The sequence below is a fragment of the Pongo pygmaeus genome, chromosome 12 (assembly GCF_028885625.2).
Source record: "Pongo pygmaeus isolate AG05252 chromosome 12, NHGRI_mPonPyg2-v2.0_pri, whole genome shotgun sequence".
NCBI classification, from domain to species: domain Eukaryota; kingdom Metazoa; phylum Chordata; class Mammalia; order Primates; family Hominidae; genus Pongo; species Pongo pygmaeus.
In genome coordinates, this window is record NC_072385.2 from 28,562,833 (window position 1) to 28,572,144 (window position 9,312).

The 9,312-nt window shown below is 53.3% G+C and overlaps 1 protein-coding gene across 3 annotated transcripts in view; it reads right to left on the reverse strand.

The window, feature by feature from the left end:
• The window catches only part of CRACDL (CRACD like), a 144,238-nt gene extending 135,641 nt beyond the window's left edge, over window positions 1-8,597 (reverse strand). For all 3 annotated transcript variants that reach the window (XM_054475682.2, XM_054475684.2, XM_054475681.2), the window contains exon 1: window positions 7,264-8,597. The gene's annotated coding sequence lies outside the window, so the exon portion shown is untranslated. The remainder of the gene's footprint in view (window positions 1-7,263) is intronic.
• Between the last annotated feature and the right edge of the window lie 715 nt (window positions 8,598-9,312).

The following is a 9,312-nucleotide window of genomic DNA, read 5'->3' on the forward strand; positions in this document are numbered from 1 at the left end:
CAAACCTTTAAAATGCTTGTATTTGTCTATAAAAATGCCACTTTCAACCAGAGAGCATACTGGAAGCACTAACACATGATAATTTCAGAATGTGATTTCCAATGGAGCTTGTAGCTGACACCCAACAATCATCCAAAACTACATGGAATTCAGTTCCTGTAGAAATGATCACAGCTCAGAGACCGAATCACCCAGCCCCATGGAGAGGTGTGGCCATTTGACTCAGACCTTCAAGGGAGTGGGTCTTGTGACTCAGACCTCAAGGGAGTGGGTCTGACCCCTGAAAACACCCCATTTCTTCTCCCTTCTCACCTCCACTGGCCAAGCTAGTGCTGCAGATTCAAAGTCACAAATCTTCCATGCAGAAAAGATCCACAAAAAAGTTCTTAATACCCCTCCTTGGGGAAGAAAGGTCAATAATGAAGGTATTAAAGCAAGATCACAGAAACTCCGGAGCCAGGAGGGAGGGGTTAAACCCAGGTTACAAAGCAGGCAAAGAGTGGAGACGGGGCTTCAGAGCGCTTGCGGTATTTCCCATGCCGCCTGCACAGAAGGGAGAGAACCCGAGAGCCACGGTCTGGGCCGACGTCCTTGGACCTGGTGTGGCCCCTCTGCCCACCACACCTGCTCCCTTACCTGTCTGGTGCAGACCTTGTGTGTAGTCGCGGAGTTGTAATCAGACCAAGAGCTCGGAGAGCAGCCCAGTATGCCCCAGACTCCAAGCAGCATCTACAGTGGGACGGGTGAGCCGCCTCCCTGGTCATGTCTCTGTCCTGAGGAGCCCGGGGAAGAAACCATCCCTGAGCACACAGTTCAGTGTCTGTGGACCTGAAGTGAGTGTAAGCAAAGCTTCGCGAACCTCTACAGACCCACACCTGGTCCCAGAATGCCCCAGGCACAGCAGGCTCCCCCATCCGGATGGGATGATGGCTTCACAAAAACATGCCCAATCTCAAAACCCATTCTCAGGGACGAGTTTAGTGTCTTCTATAAGGGACGTTTGTTAAATTGTTTGGGAACATTCAATTCTGAAGAAAAAAACAACAAACGCAATGGGTGAATCTCACAGGATATGTCAAGTAGAGATAAATAGTAAGTAGAGCAGGTGTGTACCAAACAGAGGAGGAGATGCGAGCTCTAAGACACCTAGTATTCATGAAGCGCCACATGGACCCAAGGCAGCTGGGCAGCAAAGACTCACGATACATTCGACATGGAAAAGGTGCTCGATACCACGATACATTCGTATGCACGGGACCAGTTACCTAGAGGAACCTGATATTCCCTCAAAATTCGCTTCCCCACTGGTGACCCAATTCTGGTCCTCTGAATCCAAGGCTGTTCAACACACTCGTGAGCCCAGACGTGGCAGGGCGGAACCATCCCCGTGTCTCTCCAACAGGACGGGGCGTATGTCTTGGCCCAGGGCACCTCCCATCCATGGCCTCCATGCAAGTGCTTCAAGTCAGGTCCTTCTCCTCACACATTAGTGGGGAAGGCGGATGCTGCAGAGCAAGATGGGACACACGGATGCTTTCCAGCTACCGCATCTCCATCCCCACTCTCTGTACCGTGTCCCCTACTCCATCCCCGTCCCCACCCTCTGTCCTGTGTCGCCTACCCCATCTCTGTTCCCACCCTCTGTCCTGTGTCTCCTACCCCATCTCTGTCCCCACCCTCTGTCCTGTGTCACCTACCCCATCTCTGTCCCCACCCTCTGTCCTGTGTCCCCTACCCCATCTCTGTTCCCACCCTCTGTCCTGTGTCCCCTACCCATCTCTGTCCCCACCCTCTGTCCTGTGTCCCCTACCCCATCCCTGTCCCCACCCTCTGTCCTGTGTCTCCTACTGCATCTCTGACCCCACCGTATCCTACCTATATCACCTACCCCATCTCTGCCCCACCCCTGTCCCGTGTCACCTACCCCTCTTCCATCCCCTCGCTTCTCTCTGTGTGTTCTAAATTGCATCAAGGTTGTTCCCCACATGACAGCTTCCACCGGCAGCTGTGCTCAGGAACACTGTGTATGGCAGTTATGCTCATTTTCCTTAAATGCCATCAGATCTCAGATGTGGAAGGACCCTTTATTGCTTTAGGTAACATTAATAGTGGGGGTCCTAACTGGTAGTTATAACAAATGCCCTTTAACCTTCTTATAAGAAAGACAATAAGAGAGTAATACCCATAAATAATTTATGGAGCATTTTCTATGTTTGTCATACAGCACCTCATGTAATGCTCGTGCGTGTGTCTGTGTGCATGTGTGTGTGTGTGTGTCTACCACCCCCCACCCCATCTAAGGGGTGACTGAGGTTGCAGGACTTCTAAGTAGCACAGCAGAAACCAGAGCCTGGGCTGGGCATGGTGGCTCATGCCTGTAATCCCAGCACTTCGGGAGGCCATGGTGGGTGGATAACTTGAGGTCAGGAGATCGAGACCAGCCTGGCTAATATGGAGAAACCTCGTCTCTACTAAAAATACAAAAATTTGCCAGGCATGGTGACAGGCACCTGTAATCCCAGCTACTCAGAAGGCTGAGGCAAGATAATCCCTTGAACCCAGGAGGCAGAGGTTGCAGTGAGCAGAGATCACGCCACTGCACTCCAGCCTGGGCGACAGAGCAAGACTCTGTCTCAAAAAAAAAAAAAAAAAAAGACACCAGAGCCTGACTCCCCTGACCTTGACTGGACCAACTGCTTTAAAAAGAAGGCAATCTCCCTGACATTTTCTCCTCCCACATATGGGGCAGTATTTCTGAGAGTAGTTTCTTGGGAACTGCACACCCCACAAGCTAATGGTTCTGGTGCTTCCCACAGACATGAGAATTTGAGGGCAGAAACCATGGAGACACTGGTGTATGGACCTCAGAGGTTAAGGCAAATATTTCTGGAAGTTCTTCAACTACACACATAGTTAAAAACCAGCCCCACACACCACAGCCAGGAGGAGGTCTGAGCAAATAAATACGTTTCCATCTGCACTTTTTGAAACGAACTTCCATAATTTCCTTTCACAGATACCCAGATCATAAGAAAAATGTCTGAGAATCCTTCCTACCAGCAGTCTCCTCCAGAATGGTATCTGAGCCTGCGAAAAGCTGGGGGCTGATGCTGCTAAGGGGGTGCCCTGTTACATCACATGCCTGTCTTATCATTTCCCATCATTTCACTGCAAAATTCACTGGGCACTGACAGAAACAGCATCTCTTGTTCATTATCCACTTGGCTCAGGATTATGGGTTAGACCCCCTTAAAAGCAATACAAATATCTTCAAGGTAATTTGTCAAAATCATAAATGTGTCTTAAGGACTCTTAATCTGACCTAAAGTTTTGAAATTATTTTCCAGACACAGAGATCTAGAAAGAGCATTATTTGATGAGAATTCTCCTGATTTCCATTCAGTTTGGGGAAAACAAAAGGATTTTGAACGCTGGCTGTCTGTGTTGTCCTACCCACAGGCGACACCAGCAGTACCGGTGTTTGCAAGTATCTAGACAACGGAAGAGATCAGCGCGACACCAGCCAGCGTCAAGCCACAGGTGGGCCTGTGAACACCAGGCCGGGCCGGCCTGTCTCCCTTTCAAAGGCGGTTCTCTTGCATCTCACATCCGTGTGGCCAAGTTGTTACTTTAAGTCCCACCTCCTCCAAGAAGCTTCCCCTGATTACCTCCCCTTCCAAATCCAGTGTGAACTAAATCCAGGGCTTGGGCTTGCATGTGCAGGCTTGACAAGGGCTCATCTTATTCACCAGAAGCAGCAATTATGACTCGGACCTTTCCGGCTTGTAGTGAGTGCCAAGCACATGGGGGGTTGCTCTGATGACGAGGCAGCAACAGCGTAAATAGGAACGGTGGTTTGGAAGACGCCCATCCCCATGACAGTGGGCCGGGCTGTGTACGCAGAAAGCCATTCGATCCCCCCAACGCCGCTGCCAGCTACTCCTTCCTTGCCTTCTCCCAGCCCTGACTGAAGTCTCCAGCAGCCCCGACGGCTCTCCCAGTCTTTTTCAGGTAATAAAAAGGCCTAGCACACTTTACCCAGGACAGTGGTGAATACAGAGATATTTTAAACTTCCTTTTATGTATCAAGGGCAAAGCCTGGAAGCTGGAGCCTAGAGCTCTCCCCAAAGCCATGATGTGCAGAGGACAGAAGACAGAACCTAAGAAACAGCCCTGCCCCACAGGTAGAGAAATCCCCTCTGGGTCTGGGACATGAACCCAGGCACTGAGCACCTACTGCTGTGCACCACCCCTGGAGGGGCAGGGGTGGGGCTGAGGGGGTGTTCTTGTCCTGCTTCCTGTGGGAACTCTGGGAAGGCCGAGCTCAGAACAGTAGAAATGGAGGCCTAGCACGGTTCCACGCAACCTGGGCGGGCTCCCAGGTGCCCAATAGGGGCCCAGAAGAGACCTCAGAGCATGGGGACCTCTGGGCCAATGCAAGAGCCAGGTTCCCGCTGTGGCTCACCCTGGGGACACCAGCTGGACAATGATGGAAATGTGAGCCGGAGGCTCCGTGTGGAGGGGAAAGGGACTCACTGCGGCACCGCAAGAGGACCAGATGACCAGTCAGGGCCACTCCCCTCAAGCTCTGATGGGACTACAACCCTCTCCTGGTGCCCAGGGGTGACTTGTAGCGAAAAGGGGTCCCCGAGGAGTAACCTGGAGAGACTGAGAGACTGACTCTCCAGGGACAAAGCTACCTTTAAGCTAAATAGTGACTGAAATAATACCATTGAATTAGGCTCTAGAAAAGCAGAACCATGCACTGGGAATTGAGTATACCAAAAAGGGAACCAAGGGACTTCACTAAGGACAGCAAAATCAAGCTCACTTACACAAAATTTTGCACCCTTCCACAATAAACCCTGGGCAGGTTTCCACCCAGAGAGTCCACCTGCAAAACAAGCAGTATTTACGTGCACAACAAGCAACTGCATGACAAGGCACGAGGCCAGCCTGCAGGGGAAGTGCCAGTGGCTGCAAGGCAGCTAAGTCAAATCCAGGCTCACCAGGACATCACAGAAAACCCGCCCTCCTGGAGGCCTGGTACCTTCACATCTATTCTCTCATTTAACCGAGAGCATCCCTGAGGGCTGGCCAGCTGAGTCCATTTCAGCTGCTATAACAAAATACCATAAACCGGGCAGCTCATAGACAACAGACATTTATTCCTTGCAGTTCCGGAGGCTGGAAGTCCAAGATCAAGGCACTGGCAGGTTGGGTGTCTGGTGGGGGTCCGTTCCTCATAGAAGGCGCCTCCTCGCAGTGTCCTCGCGTGGTGGAAGGGACGAGCAAGCTCCTTGCGCTTCTTTTATAAGGGCACCAAGCCCATTCATGACCTATCACTTCCCAAAGGCCTCATCTCTTAATACCATCACCTTAAGGATTAGGAATCCACATATGAATTTTTGGGGGGACACAAACATTCAAACCATAGCACTATCACTGCTCTCATTTCCCTGAATGGTGCACTGAGATTGGTCAAGATTCATCTTTTTTTTTTTTTTTTTGAGACTGAGTCTCACTCTGCTGCCCAGGCTGGAGTGCAGTGGTGCCATCTCAGCTCATTGCAACCTCCACCTCCCTGGTTCAAGCAATTCCCCTGCCTCAGCCTCCCGAGTCGCTGGGATTACAGGCGCGCACCACCACATCTGGCTATTTTTGTTTTGTATTTTTAGTAGAGTCAGGGCTTCACCACATTGGCCAGACTGGTCACGAACTCCTGACCTCAGGCAATCCACCTGCCTCGGCCTCCCAAAGTGCTGGGATTACAAGTGTGAGCCATCGCGCCCAGCCAAGACTCATCTTAACTAGCCTAAGAGGGCCAAGCAGAGCAGTGATCCCAGCAGGACAGCCACCCGTTAGTGAGCCCCACATGACTGATCCTATGCACTAGCTGAGCTGCGCAGCATCCATGGATGGTACACTTTATTTTGTAAGTGAGGAAACAGATGCTTAGAGAATAAGAACTTGACTCACGGAGGAGGTCCAGAATTAGAGTCAGGCAAGCCAGGTACTCACTACAGGCACAAAATTTAAGGGGGTACCAAAAATGCAGTCAGATAAATGCCTCATTACAATATTTTAAAACATCAAAACAAATACAAAAATCCATAATGTACAAAATCTCACACTTTTAAATAAAGACAGGATCAGTGTTCCTGATTTTCCCTCTTGCCTCAGACTCCAAGATGGCACAGCATGGGGGCAGAGCCCAGAAACCAGCCCAGCTCAACCTTCTCCACCAGCTCCAAAGCAGGGACGCCTGATGTCACGACACGACACTGTCTCTAGATATCTTTCCCCTCACAATTTTATAACCTCAATAGGTTCTTAGGATGACCACAGTGCTCCATCATTCCAGGCGTGCACCCGTGGGACCGAGCTCCAGGGAAAATACCAGGGGCCTACACAGATTCTAGTCTATGGTATATGCAAATGAAGGAAGCCTGCAGGCTCCAATAACCTAGTAGGATACTTTAAGACCAGTTTGGGAAGGTGTGAGCTGGCTCTAAAAGGGTAACACAGCTGCCTGTCTTCCACTTGGATTTCCTGGCTCAAAATTGTCAACAGGACCTGATGCCTGCAGGCGGCTCGCACCTACACGGAGTCAAATTCACACAGCCGCACTGCTTCTGACTTGCATTTCAAAAACAAGTGACTATTATGCTCTGATCACATGTGAACTTCATACCAAATCTTTGCCTGTGATGAAGCTTCTGTTCAACAAATATTTGTTGATTAAAAATGTGAACACTTCTTAGATCAACTCCAGAATCCCTCCCAGGTGGCGTGTAATCAAAGCCTAAAACCTGTTAAATAAACCATCACCTAAAGCATAAGGCAGTTCGTGAATGTGTCCACTCCTTTCCCCTTCAACGGCGTGTGGAGACAGTGGGCATAAAGACCTCGTATGCTAACAATTTGAACCGAGCAGGACCTTCTCTCCCTCCTCTTTGATTTTCCTGGCGCCTAAACTGCTGGTTTTGCCTCACAATGGAAAGTTAGGTCCAGCAAAGTGAGCAAAGGGAAACTTTGGGCACTTGCACGAGCGCGTCCCGCTCCCCCTCGGCCCCAGGAGCTGCCCAGGGCTTCGGCGGCGGGGGTGGCGCCTCTCCGGGTCCGAGGCGCCCCTGGCTTCACGGCCTCTGCCCTCGACCCCCTAGCCCCGGCCCGCGCCACCTCCGCCCGGTGCCCCCACGCCCACCCCGTCTTCGACCCACGCCTGCCTTGGGCCACGCGATTTCAAACCCCTCGAGGTACCTGGCACAGGAGCGTGGCCCGGGCTCGGCGAGACGCGCAGAGAAGGGCACCTTCCGCGGGGTGCGGCGAGCCGGTGCTGCTCCCGCCGCGGTGCGCGTCTGGCCCCAGCCCAAAGCCGCGGCGACGCAGCAGGTGGCCGCGCGGCCTCCAGACAGCCCGGGTCTGCGGCCGAAGACCGGGACGCGGGCGCTGACACTACCCTCCCGCGGCCGGCCCGGCCCTGCGCCCGGCGCGCTCCCAGCTCCCAGCTCTCAGCTGCAGGCGCGCCGGCTCCGCTCGGCTCCGCTCGGCTCGGCGGGGGCGGACGCCGCTCAGCTCCCCTCGCCGGCCGCCGCGCGCACCTCCCCCGCGGCGCGCAGCTCCCAACGCCGCCTCCGCAGCTGGTCCGGCGGAGTGGGGCCGAGACCTCGGGGCGGGGGGTGCAGGCGCCGGCCTGGGCCTTGGCCGCCCCGCGGGAGGGTGATCGGGGTGCGGGCCCGGCTGCCCAGCGCTCCCTCCCAAGTCCACGCCGCTCCCGATCCGCCTCGGCCTGTCCGCGCAGCGGCGCTGTCGGGGCTCCGGGAGGGCCGGGGGGCACCGGAGACCCCGAGCGGGCGGCAAGTCAGTCCGGGACTGGCCCAGGGCACCCGCGCGCGTCGGGGAGAGGGACCCGGGACTCCAGGTCACCTCCGGATCCGCCCTCGAAGTCGGTGGCCTGCGGCGGGCGTGGGCGCCGAGGGAAGGAAGTGTGCATTTGAATAAAAGTAAAAGTTTGTTATTGTTGTTGTTTTATAACCGTGTGGGTCCTGAGCGTCTCCAGGCTAATTAGGGAAGCTGCCGCCCCGTCTGGAGGTGATTCATGGGTGTGACACCGGCGAGTGTGGGAAGAAAGGCAGCTGATGCCGTCTCAGCTGCGCTCGCCTTTCTTTCTTTATTTTCTTTCTTTCTTCTTTTTTTAAAATCCTTTTTCTTGTAAAGACAGGGCTGGTCCATTTAGGGAGACTGCGCACGGAGGGAGCTGCCTTGGGGGGTCGCCCAGCGAATCTCCTCCGGAGCCCGAGCCGCGGCTTCGGTCTGCGGATGGCACAGCCCGGCGACCCCGTCCCGGCCTCTTCCCCGGCGGTGCACGCCCAGGGCCAGGCAGGCGAGAGGCGCGGGAGTCGCGTCCCAGCAGGGAGCCCAGGCCGCGACGAGTCCGCAGGGGACGCCTTCAGCCCGGGCTGGAAGAGATGATGCTAACGTCAGACGGGGACTCTCGGGTGTCACCGAACGCCAGAATGAGCGGCGAGGTCCGCATTGTTTCGAGGGGATCACGCGGAATCCGCGCTACTCCGCGGGACGCTGGGTCCGACGGTTAGCGCCGAGCACACTGGAGGCCTGGAAAAGCCGCGCTGCTCCCCTGTCGGAGGCCGAGCGGGCCTGGACCCCGGAAGGAGCTCTCTCCACCTGTGGCTTTCAACTGGGTCAAAATCCCAGATAGAAGAGTCGAGCGAAACGAGGCCCAAGACAGTTTCCCATTTACTTGGGCATATCAAACGAAGTTTCCTTTTTGAATTTTTAATGTTATCCCTTGGGCACAAGCTATTCACGTAAAAGCCTCTTTTGATGGTTAAGTGCTTTAAGTTCCCTGTATGAAAAGAACAAAAATAGTGATTCAGCCTTATAACCCCCCAAACTAATAACCTGCATTCACAATGAACGGGTGACTCATGACAATCAGAGACAACGAGTTTGTTGGGTGTCTGTGTGTTTGTTTTTTTCAAAATCCTCAAACTAAACTGAACAACTGCAAAAACTATACTCCCCTCTCCTCTCCCACCTTGAGCCTCTGCTCGTTGCTCTTCAAAATCATGTTAGTTTTTGCAACTAACTATTTGCAACTAACTACTAAATATTTATGGACTCCATAAACTGCCTTTCTACCTAAGAATTTCGTTTCCAGAATATCTTAAACCTCTGGCTTTATTTGTATTCTGTGGGTGGCTTTTGAAGTTCCTGGAGGTTTTCAGAAGACAAAAACCGAGGTTCCTGGTGATTAGTTAAGGCCGAGAACATGGTGTCAACACTCAA